This window comes from Microcebus murinus, chromosome 6 (genome assembly GCF_040939455.1).
Source record: "Microcebus murinus isolate Inina chromosome 6, M.murinus_Inina_mat1.0, whole genome shotgun sequence".
NCBI classification, from domain to species: domain Eukaryota; kingdom Metazoa; phylum Chordata; class Mammalia; order Primates; family Cheirogaleidae; genus Microcebus; species Microcebus murinus.
Genome location: NC_134109.1, coordinates 27236597 through 27249106, shown reverse-complemented (window position 1 = coordinate 27249106; position 12510 = coordinate 27236597). Strand labels below are relative to the sequence as shown.

Here is a 12510-nt window from a genome sequence, read left to right as displayed (position 1 = left end):
GAGTCACACCGAGGACCACATCCTACAGAGTCCCTTTTATCGCCTAATCTCCTGTCTCTAGTGTCTTCCTGTAAATCCAGGCCTGAACAACTGCAAGGCAGACTCCAAGATGTTTGAGTTCTCCCACCTTCGTGTCCTGTTAGAAAACTGTGTCCTGAGGGCAGACCAGGAGAAATTAAACTCTCACTTCCTTTGGGAAGATTTCCACATCCCTTCTCCAAAATTCTAGAGAATTTACTGTCTAAGCCACTTAATCATAGGTTGACTTATGACATTTCTTGTGCTGTTCTCTAACTCCTCTCAAGCTAACTTTCACTCATTATAAGACTTGCTTCTTTGGACTGTAAGCCTTGCACAGTGCTTAGTAAGCGCAGAATGAAGAAATGAGTGGTTCGATAAATGGATTATTGAATGAATGGTGAAATGAGTGAGTAAATGAACAGATAAATGAATAGACTAATGAGGAGAGGCAGTAATAGGCCTGGGGTGGAGGGGCAGAAGGGACAAAAAGCTCTGGAGTGGGTGGGGCCTGAACCAAGGGTGGGTAGGATGGGGCAGCTACCACAGGAAGGAAATAGATGCCACCAGGTGTCTCAGCCTTGTGTTTGCATAAAAATTGAGGCTTGGGCTCTTTTAGAGAGCCCATTCATTAGCTTTTAAAAGCTTTTTTTTAAAAAAAAAAAAACACAAGAGTCATTTTCAAGGACATGGTGCATCTTGCTTTGACGTGGCTTGGCTGCTAGGGGCTCTGTTTCAGTATCCACTTCCCAGATCCAGGAAGGACAAATTGGCCGTGTCACCAGCACACCAGGTGCAGCCTCTGGGGAAGGACCTGGGAGGTCCAGGGGACTTGGGGTGCTTCCCAAAGCCCTTCAGCAAGGTCTCAAGTCCTCCACAGGTCAGACCCAGAAGGCCTTTGTCTTTCCCCAAAGATGACTCCCCTTTTTACTCCACCACCCACTCTCCATCCCTGGTTTCCACATAGGCGCTGCCGGGAGTCCTGTGGGGCCTCAGGCAACCCAATATAGCTATGGATGACTCCATGGATTTGCAGCTACAAATGAAAAGCCATGGTTTGTTTTGAATGGATTGTGGCTCTGGCGAGAAAACCTTGGGATGTAAATCCGCCATGAGTGCGGATGCAGATGGGAAGCAGATGTGGGGAGGTTGAAAAGTCCCTGCTCCAGTGCCTAACGGCCACCTTGGAGAACACGCCCATGCCTTCTGCTGCAGAAGGCTGATGGGCAAGGCTGCACCCAGGCACCGTGGGAGACCCAGCTAAGAGCCCAGTCTGCTCAGCTGTCGCCTTCTCCCTCTCACCCTCCCTCTGTACCGCAAAGCACTTCTTCTCTAGCACTCTTACAGGATATGTCTGATCTCTCTGCTGGCCTCTCTCTCTCTCTTTCACTTTGTCTTTATGTCACAGCCTGCTTTACTCTGTCTCTCACTCTCATTCTCTGACTCCATGTCTGTCCTCAGTCTCTGCCTCTCTCTCCCTCCCTCTTCCTGGCTGCTGCCCAAGGCCAGTGCCCCTACCCTCCATGCTTGGATAAGTCTGCCAATCAGCTTGACCCCCTGGGGTGAGGAACAGGAAGAACAGGCCAAGGGCAGACAGCAGCCCCAGTTCCATGAAGGCAATTTCAAGCCAGAGAGGCCTGGGCAGGCTGAAGCCAGGAATTTCTCATAGGTCTTGATATTTAATCTGAGTTGGGAAGAGCAGGTGGCAACCAGCCTGGAGCTCCAAAGCCTGCAAGAATAGCTCTGCCTCAGCCCCTACACAGCTTTAGGTCCCATTCAGTGTGACATCTCCTCCCTCCCTCCTGAGTACCAGGGAGAGGCAGCACAGCTGGTTCTGGATCCTCCAGGCATTGAGCAGCTTTTACATGTGCGCTTCACACTATGCTAGGCAGTGGGTGTGAGTGCTGAACAAACCAGGCAGGGTGCCTCCACTCATGAAGGAAACAGACAGGTACTGAGACCTGGACTAATGTTCAGAAGACCTAGGAGAGCACCTTGCAGACCTTGGGCAGGTCACAGCAGCTGTCTCTGTACCATGGTCACTACTTCCTCCAAGGACACAAACCCAGGTGTACAGTCAGACAGCACAGAATAGAGCCACTTTTGTATCCTCCTCCAAAGAGCTGGGGGCAGCCCTTCCCTTTCAACCTCAAACACCCTCTAAAAACAATTGTGCTTTTTCTTTGGGTTGTATACAATCTAAATACTTTATCCATTTGATATGGGCCCCATATCCAGTTGTCTTATTTTCCTTTATGGGTCTGTCCACAGCCCTCTGAGCTCTCAGGCTCAGGACCATTTGTGGCACATTCCAAAGGCAACTAGCAATCTCACAAATTGATTTTAAACTTGTACACAGGCTGTAAATGCTAAACAACTTTTGGGAGGAACTTGAGAGACACACTGAAAACCATCTAAAAATAGAATGTTGCCATTCCCAAGAGACTGGAACCTTTTAGAGGGCAATTTTGCAAATGCTTGTGCAGATATGAATGAGGATGCTGCTGGAATGCAGCTGGGGCCCATCTCCCTGGCACTTGCCAAGTTTCTGCTTGGAGTTGTCTTCTCTTTCCAGTAGGCTTTCATTCCAGGTCCACAGGCACCTTGGTGTCCCCAGCACTGGCCTGGCAGTGAGGGGACATCACTGCAGTACCACATCATAAGCTGTGGCCTCCCCAAGGCTTGGTATGTAGTGTGGTGGCTAATTAAGCTCTTGGTTCTGGAATTCTCCATGCATTGAGCACCTTTTACATGCACGGCTGACACTATGCTAGGCAGTGGGTGTGAGTGGTGAACAAACCAGGCAGGGTGCCTCCACTCATGAAGGAAACAGACAGGTGCTGAGACCTGGACTAATGTTCAGAAGACCTAGGAGAGTGCCTTGCAGCTGAGAGATCTTGCAGACCTTGGGAAGGTCACAGCAGCTGTCTCTGAGCTTCAGTTTCTTCACTTGTAAAATGGGGGTGATAACAGGGCTACTTTGTCAATGAGATAGTCAATACATAATAACTAGTATTAATAATAAACCACTAAAGAGGACCACATAGCCAAAGTAGCTACCAGCAGTCAGCGCATGGAGATAGCCAATGCTGTCAATGCTCTGTCACATGTCCTCAGATCCCATATCATTTCAGGACACATGGTTCACTCCCAACAGCCAGCACCTACATCTCTTTGTCAGGGTGCTGACTGCAAGTTGCTGGAACCTGCTTTGGTCACTTGCATGGAGGGTAGGCCTGCCTGGGAGGTTACTTCCCTGAGCCCCCACAGCAGCCCCTGAACAATGACTCTGGGTGTGAGGGTATAAATACCTTCTCCATCTCCAGAGCTCCCTGCAGACTGAGCCATTTACCCTCCATAGCCTTTTGCTTGGTATCCTTGCTTGGCCTCTTTCTTTTCCCAGTCCCCTTCCCCCACTCCTGGGAAGATTCCTAAGAAATCACCACTTTCACACAAATCCTTGTCGCTGGGTCTGCTTTTGGGAAACACATCTGAAGACACTGGGAAATGCCAAGTAAACATTAGGCGGTGTCTCCTAAGCTGTGTGACCCTGTCTTCCTGCAGAGCCACCCTCTGGCCAAGGCAAGTTGTCCCAAATTTGACTACAACACAATAGCCCTCTGAGGAAATCTGTGCTCCTTGAATTTGAACATGGCAAAGGCCAGCACCTCTGGATGGCCCCTGGCGTGTATTTCTCAGCTCTCAATTCAGGAAACCAACCTGCTGGCTTCAGGACTCTGTGTCCTCCCTCCAGGAACCTGCACAGGATGTCAAGAAATGGCATAACGTTCATAGTAATGACTGCCGTCTTTCTGTATTCCTGGGAACCCCAATGGTCATCCTGAAGCTCATCCTGTAGTGCCCCCTCCTTCCATATCCCACCAGAAGGGGCATGGTAGACCTATATGGGACAGAGATACATACGCAGCTGGCAGGCCCAGATCCAGATGCTGGTCTGAATTAATCTTCTGGACTTTATAATATTTGTGATATTTTCCAGCTTTTTAAATTTTATGAATTGTTGTGAATTTTTTTCTTATTCCAAAGAAATATTCTCCTTCATACCTAATTTTGTATTCTTTTCCTTAAAGGGGGATCCCAAAATTTACGTAAGCTTCAGGCAACAAAAAACATCAATATACTTTCTCTGAAGACTGGAAGATTTTTTCACAGACTAGCTGCTGGCTCCATACATTTCAACTCTTGTTTCTCCTATCCTCATCCTTATGGGTCCCAGATGTGACAGCTGCCAGCCATGCACCTGTCACTATGTCAGGTGAATCAGCATGGTATGAGGTGGAAATATTCCTGTAAGCCATTTATAATCAGGATGTCTAGCAATAAATACATTACACAATATAATTACAAATAACCTAAATGTTTTCTTTTCTCAACATAACCAAATAAACATATTACAGAAGATCCAACCGAATGTATTCCCAACTCAAATTCCCTTAGTCATACCCCCAGATGCTACACAGCCATCCCATCACTGCGTGACAGGAAGGGAGGAGGTGTGATATAGAGATCAGGAGACCTACTAGAGTTAACATTCTTTTTTTCTTTTTGACAAGATGGAATCTAGTTATGTCGTCCAGTCTGCAGTGCAGTGGTTATTCACAGGTGCAATCATAATACACTATAGCCTCAAACTCCACCTGGTCTCAAGCAATCCTTCCACCTCAGCCTCTCAAGTACCCAGGACTATAGGCTCATGCTGCTGTATCCAGATACAGCTAAATCTTTTTTAATGTAAGCAACTACTATAAACTATGACTTTGGGAAAAATATATGACCTTGGAAGGAGCTCACGCAGGTAAGGCACCCTAAGTGTAAGTCTCATTAGCTTCTCAGGAAATTGGCACATGGTAACTGAACTTGTTGTGAGGCTTGGGCACATAATATCTTAAGGCCTGTGGGTTTTAGCCACATCCCATTTGTGTGTAAGGAAGGAGAGTAGCTCAGTATTGTTCTGGACATTCTTTTTCCTTGGTGCCCCAAGACCTTGCCATGGCACCACCAGGCAAGGCTGAGGAGGGACAGTAAATGGGGGTTACAGCTCATGGCTGACAGTGAGTTTGGTCCCGGAGGTTGGACCTAATAGCAGGAGGCATCAGGGTTCCATAAGCCCAATTGTTCCTCATCTGCATTTTCTTGTTTTAATTTAACCCCTTAGTTTTTATTATATTTATTTTTTTCTTTTTTAAACTATAGCTTTCATAGCCATTAACCTCTTAATTTTTAAACCACATTTCCTCTGAAAAAATTCCAGGTTTGTTTTTGATAAATGGAAGGGCAAAGGGATGTAGCTACAACTGGGCCAGGCAAGGCCAGTGACCAATGTGAGCCGGTGAAGTGGGAGAGGCAATGTTAGCATTTATATTTTTGACATCTGTTACCTCATTTGAGCTTCATGCTCTCATCTCTGGGGTATGCTGTTGTATATGTTAGAATCAGTATTTCCCAGTTAAAGAGAGACTAAGCAATTTATGCAAGAATACACAACTAGGAAGTGGCAAGGTCAAGATTTGAACCCAGATCTTTCACATTCAAATCTACAACATAACAGCTGTGGACAATGGCTTACCATTATTCCTAATAATTTGACAACTAACCCTTTTTTTTAAGCTTGGTATGTGTCAGACACTGTGCTAGCACTTCTCACAAATTCTCTTATTTAATCCTCATATCCCATGACAAGAGCTGGGTTTGAAGGATGGATGGGAAGTTGGACAAGATGGGCCGTATTCCTCGCAGACTGCACAACATAAGGAATAAAGGCAGGCATGAGCTGAGCTGATTCAGACGATGTTCACTGAAAGCTGGCCAGGCTTCAGAGCTGCTGTCCCTGGGTCTTTGGCCCAGTCAGGTAGGCCTCCTAGAACCTCCTGCCAGCACACTTTTCTCTGTTAGTGGAAAGGGACTGCTCCCACAGAGTGGGCTCTGGCTCAGCCCTGGAAGCTGCAGCTGCAAGAGGCCTGCAGCCTGTCACTACCCAGACAGTTGCTTCTCTGCAAGGCAGAGGCCCATCAGGGTGAGCTGATACGTCAACTGAGGGACCCAAATTTCCAGCCAAGTGATGGGCGTGGCTCCAGCCCTCCGCTTTGAAGTTTAATGGGTCTCTTGGTAGCCCACAGGCCTGGCCAGCTCTTGCCCTTTAGCTCCTCTTCCTCCTCATTGGGGGCCTGGATGCTGGCCAACTCCCTGAGGCACCTCCCCAGCTTATTTGGATTGGGAGACGGAGGGGCACCTCCTGCCCTGGAGGGGGAGATGGAAAGCACAACCTCTGCCCTGAATGGGCAGCAAAAACCTCAGCAAGCACAGAGTGGTAGGACTGGATGGAGAAGTGCCTGCCAGACTGGCTCCCTGTGGTTCCAGAAGTCAGAGACCCACACAATGTCTTCCTGATTTGGAGGATTAACACAACACTAGCAAGTCTCTTACCAGGGTTCTCTGGATTTGACTTGATTGCCCCCAAACTCGACCTCCTTTGATACTGTATAAGAAAAGGTATTGGGGCCAACTTGACGCCTAGACTCATCCATTGGACATGTAATCTTAGGCAAATTACTTCTCTGTGCCTCAGCTTCCTCACCTGTAAAATAGGAATAACTGTCTGTAGCATATTTATAGATTGATGTGAATATTAAATGAGTTAACACAGGCAAACTGTTTAGAACAGGGTACAGAGTAAGTCCGCATTAGATGTTAGCTATTATTATTATTATTTTTTGAGATAGAAAGAGAGAGTCTCACTCTGTTGCCCTGGCTAGAGTACAGTGGCATCAGCCTAGCTCAAAGAAACCTCAAACTCCTGGACTCAAGCAATCCTTCTGCCTCAGCCTCCCAAGTAGCTGGAACTACAGGCATGTGCCACCATGCCCGGCTAATTTTTTCTATATATTTTTAGTTGGCCAATTAATTCCTTTCTATTTTTAGAAGACACAGGGGTCTCACTCTTGCTCAGGCTGGTTTCGAACTCCTGACCTCGAGCAATCCTCCCGCCTCTGCCTCCCAGAGTGCTAGGATTACAAGCCACGGGCGCCAGGCCAGCTATTATTTACAAGAGGTCTTAGGCTTTCCAGTATTTTACCTTGGGGTATTTTCTGTCACTTAAAATGGAGTGAGATTTCAGGGCAAATGCTAGAGAAACTTCTAAATTTCTCCTAGAGAGACTGTTGAGGGTGCTGCGACTAACTGCTAGCACGGGCTTGTTGCTTCTCTCCTGGCCACCTCAGGTCCAGGCTGGTTTCACTGCTCTGACTCACTGTGTCTGTTTCTGTTTATGCACAGCTGCTAGCTGGAGAAGTGGTGTTTAATACCTCATTAGCACCTCCAATTGCTCGTTGTGGGAACTAATCACTTCAGTTTGCTAACTCTGGAGTTGACTCAGCTGCCTTTGAAAAGCAGGCCATGAGATGGCCCAAAGACTTCCTTGGCTGGTCCCAATTCTCTCCCTTGGGTTGCTACCTTTACCCAGGAAGTGAAACAACTCACTTAGATTTTAGTGATATATATGTTTTTTTTTAAGAGACAAGGTCTCACTATGTCATCCAGGCTGGAATGCACTGGCTATTCACAGGCATGATCATACTTCACTGCACCCTTGAACTCCCGGCTTCAAGTGATCCTCCTGCCTCAGCCTCCTGAGTAGCTGGTACTACAGGTGTGGATCACATTTTAAAAGCTCATGCTTTTAAAAACATAGGTCAGAACCTTACTCCTTATGCAGGACCTGAAACTAAACCTGTAAGCAGCTTCTCCCAGAGTCTTCCTCTTCTTCTTTCCTGTCCCCACCTGTACCACCTACAGTTTGGTACAGGAATCAAGTGAGAAGGCAAAGGCCCAAATTTGAAGCAGATGTTTGGGACAATGAGGCTGGGGTGGAGACAATAGGAAGGATGTGGACCCTGGGAGAATTGCTTGTTGCTCTGACCTACTGCCAAGGCTGAGAAAAATAAGAGTGAATGTTCCTGGTTAAATACCCAGCTGCTGCTTGTGCCAAACTTTCCTGGGCTTCAATCCTCAGTCTCTGGCTCTGCTCCCAAAGTTCTCCATATTCTTTTGCCAACCACTATCTTGGCCCCTTCTTTCCACCATGCCAAGCTGTAAGCCCAAACTTACCCCCAAAAGTTAAGACTGGAGTTTTACTTTTTATTCCCTCTATATAGCTAACCCACAATGACATTTTTGGAGTCAAAACTCAACATACAGTCTGACAAAAGAGTTTTGTGCTCATTCTGGGTGTGAGAGTCTTGTAAGACATGGCCTGGATGCCAATATAATAGAATTTTCAAGGTTTAGGGGGTAACAGGTCAGAATTGTTGAAATCAGAACCACTGTGGAGCATGCAGATGGTTGGCTGTTGACCCACAACCACCTCCAGGGCTGCACACATGAGCCTGCCAGGATCCAGCAACACATCTGTATACCTGGACTGTGATATCAAATGCTAGATATATAAAACATCCAAGTTTAATTTCACTGCTTTGACTTTTTGAGGAGGCACAAGTTGCCATTATAATTAACAAAGTTTCAGAAGAAAAATACCTTTGAGAAAGGTAACCTAAAGGAAGAGCTGATTTTCCTAAAAGCAATGGCCTGACCTAAGCCCCACCCAGCTGTGATCCAAGTCAGAAGCCTGGGGAATCAAGTTTAAGGTCTGCCCAAACCCCAGAGAGGAATACTTGTCAGCTGCAGCAGATAATAGAGAGAGAGAGAATCAGAGACTCCAATTTTCTGGATCTGATTAACATTAAAGGAATTGGACCAAAGCTCAGTGTTTCCACCCATAGTGGTCACAACCAACCAACTTCATGGCTGTTCATGAAGTTGATTTGCCATTTCATGCCTCTAGGTTTAATGGAAATGGCATTCCTTTGACTTTCTTCTGCCACTCCCTAATTATTCTGACCATAGTACAAACCCTTCTGATTGCTATTAGTGTTGGAGATTACTTCCTCTCCCCATCTACTCAAGATTTTAATTTCATTCACTAAGCTGCAGGCTACTGGCCAGCACACACTGCCAAAGTCAACACCTCAGGTCTGCTTTGTCTGGGAGAGCAGACTAAAGGGAGAGTGGGCCCTAAGATCCCCGAGTCCCCTTTTCCAGCCTGTCCTGGGACCTGCCTAGGTGATGGCCTATTTATGGCAAAATGAGGGGATTGTTCTTTGAGTCTCTTGATTTGGAATCCATCTTTTACAAGGGTTCATTCTTCTCTGAAAGTCAACAGGGAGAGTAATTTCCCTCCCTTTGGGTAGGGAGCTAGACAAATTTAACTTGCAGCCGTTACTCTATAATATGGAAAGTCTCCAAATACATAAACAGAAATTCTGCCTGCCCCTCCCCGCCGTCATTAAACATTAGAAACTATTGAGGGGTGAATGGTGATGGGTTTGGGTGCCCAACCCTCAGGGGAAGGAAACTGTAAGGAAAATAGATTGTTTATATGTCTGTCTCCCCATAAGACAGTGAGCTGCTCAGAGGCAGGGATCACATTCTATCTTGTGTGTCCCTAGCTCTCTAGGGATAGTGGCTGATACACAGGAAATACTTGCTGAAATGTGAAGATACACAGAACTAAAGGAAAAAGGAAGGCCACAGATCCAGTGATGGAGCAGAAACATCAGAATGGGAGGGGAGAAGTACATTTATAGGAAATGAAATGATAACTTGGAGTAGGACTGGACTTAGGAGACCTAGTACAAAGTGATGACACACACATAATCTTCCCCTTACACATTAACACATTTTGTTTTCAACATAACATAAAAACCATCAAAGGCTCTTCAGCTGGCTTGCTGAAGCCAGTTCTCTGATATCCCTGACTTTGCTAACGGGCAAAGAGAGGAATGTCTTGGCAACTCCTTCAAGTGGGAGTTCTTAGGAGAGAGGGAACATTGATGGTCTGCAGAGGATGAGAAGATTCAGAAAGTTTCCTTCATGTGCAAATCCACAATGCAGGTAAAGTGGGGGTTGTAGAAACAGTGATTTCATACAAGAGAGGTACAGAAACCCCTCATCTTAGAGAGAATACTATGCTTATAGTTGCAATAGAATCACAGTCTTGTTTGGGGTATGTGTGTATCTCCCTTTAACTCTGGCATTTCAAAAAATGTTTTGCTTCCTCAGTGAGATATCCACCAGGAATTTGGCCTTTGCCAAATGGTTCTGTGTTTCGTGTAAGCAGAGTTTAGAGTCAAAAAACTTATTCAAATAAGTCTCTTTCTGCAGACAGTTACCAGATATAAACATCAGGGTATTGTGGAGTATGTCTGACCTCATTCCAATTATTTCATTTGCATGAAACTTATGGATCTTTCACCAAAGTGGATATTAAAATTTCAGGATTTTTTCCCCTCAGTTATATCCTCAAGGATATCTTGTATTCTTTATCTAGGATTCATTTAAACTTATAAATCACTTCACTCAAGTCATTAGCTGGTATTCTATAGAACTTTCCACATGCAAGATTTTAAAGCTCCTTCCAACAGCTGTATCTCTTACAAGTTCTCTACCCTGGATGGGTAGGGCCTTCTCCCCATAGATCCCAAATCCCCAAGTGACTGATAGGTAAGCCAAGGTACGAAGTACTCATCTGTCACACAAGGATCACCAAGTGAACAGCAAACAGGACGCAGAGTCAGCAAGCATGGTGGCCCAGCGCCTGGGCTGTTTTAGTCTAAACTAATCTGTGAGAGACAAACCAGAAACATGGAGTTTGGGCTCTGACGTGAAACAGACCCATGTTCAAATACAGCTCTACCACTTACTAGCTAAGGAACTTTGGGAGTTACTTATCCTTTCTGTGCCTCAACTGTATCTTGTGTAAAACAGAGAAAATAAGACCTACCTTACAGGAAGTATACACTATTAATAGATTCTCATGGGGCAACATTGGTCTCAGAAGAGTTTTCAAACCAACTGTGAGCTCTAGTAATTACTATGGAGAAACTAATCTTGGTTAGAGTCTTATCAAGAGACTACATGGGCAATTTCCTCCCTCCCCACTGTTAATTTTGGGACAGGCTGTTTGAAAAGGGGATTGGTGAAATAATTACAAGTCAGGATAATAGTTACCTCTAGCAGGGGTCCTCAAAGTTTTTAAACAGGGGGCCAGTTCACTGTCCCTCAGACCGTTGGAGAGTGCACACTGTGGGCCCAGGATGTCGGCTGCTAAGTAGGACAGCTGGTGGGCCAGATAAATGTCCTAGGCAGGTGGCATGTGTCCCGTGGGCCGTAGTTTGAGGACGCCTGCTCTAGAGGGATGGGATGAGACTGTGCTCTGCAGTGCTGCAATGTTTTATTTCTTGACCTGGATGTGCATTTCCTTTAAAATTACTCAAATTGTACATGCTTGTATACCCTTTGTGCATGTTACATCTCAAAATAAAAGGAGAATTTTAGAATCTTATAATAAAAGTATTATAGGGTATCAGGAATTGGTCTATTATACTTTAAGGTCTAAGTGAAGCCAAAGTAGAGGGAAGGAGTCCTTTAAGGTTCAAGCCACTTGCTGGAGAACCTCTATTGTAGCCCTAAGAGAAGTGTGGCTGGCAGAGGTTTGACAGCTCTATCTGCAATGGCTCAGAGGCAACAGTGTAGAAGACGTTGAATCTAGTATTTAATGTTTAAATTCAAGAACAAACCAACCATCCTCTTGAGTCTTAAGAAGGAATTTGTGATGGCCTGAAATCAATGATTAATGTTCATAGTGACCTATTAAAAGCCACAAGAGAAGCAAGTACAAAAGATGTAAATAACCCTACTGTAAATAACCCTAAAAATGTACAGTTAGGATAGAATTTTGTTGTGTTGTTTTGTTTTTTTGAGACAGAGTCTTGCTCTATTGCCTGGGTTAGAGTACAGTGTGTCATATGGCTCACTGCAACCTCAAACTCCTAGGCTCAAGTAATCTTCCTACCTCAGCCTCCTGAGTAGCTGGAACTACAGGTGCATGCCACCATGTCCAGCTAAATTTTTCTATTTTTAGTAGAGATGTGGTCTCGCTCCTGCTCGCGCTGGTCTCAAACTCCTGGCCTCAAATGATTCTCCCACCTCAGCCTCCCAAAGAGCTAGGATTACAGGTGTGAGCCACCGTGCCTTGCCCATTATTTCCAAATTTTCTATACTGAATTTCTTAGGTAGTAAAACACCAAATTAATGTTTAAAGATTGGTAAGAATAAATATCCTCTTCTATTGTCAAGCTGGTTTCTTCTTCAGGAGCTGAGCACAAACATTTGTCACCCTGCTATCCCTGCCTGATGGCTATTTGGGAAGAAGAGCACAGGGGCCCTGCCTGGCACCATGGACAGCAATCATGGAAGGGTGAAAGGGAAAGGATGGGACAGGCCAGGGATCTAGGTGTACACTCTACCCTAAGCCGACCATTTATGGAGGAACTACTGGGGAATGCAAAAACATTTTAAATCTTTGTTTCCCCACCTTCATTTTAAGCTGTGAATCTCCACTTAAGCAGCCACTTGCTC

The 12510-nt window shown here is 45.5% G+C and overlaps 1 protein-coding gene across 2 annotated transcripts in view; it reads right to left on the bottom strand.

Moving 5' to 3' along the window:
* The window catches only part of LTBP2 (latent transforming growth factor beta binding protein 2), a 134825-nt gene extending 122463 nt beyond the window's left edge, over window positions 1–12362 (bottom strand). Inside the window, exons 1-2 of one of the 2 annotated variants that reach the window (XM_076003865.1) lie at window positions 7352–12362; window positions 1–6231 (exon numbers count right to left, since the gene is read on the bottom strand). The exon at window positions 1–6231 is cut by the window's left edge and continues 25171 nt beyond it. The gene's annotated coding sequence lies outside the window, so the exon portion shown is untranslated. The other variant, XM_012742037.3, reaches the window with a different exon arrangement.
* Window positions 12363–12510: the final 148 nt, after the last annotated feature.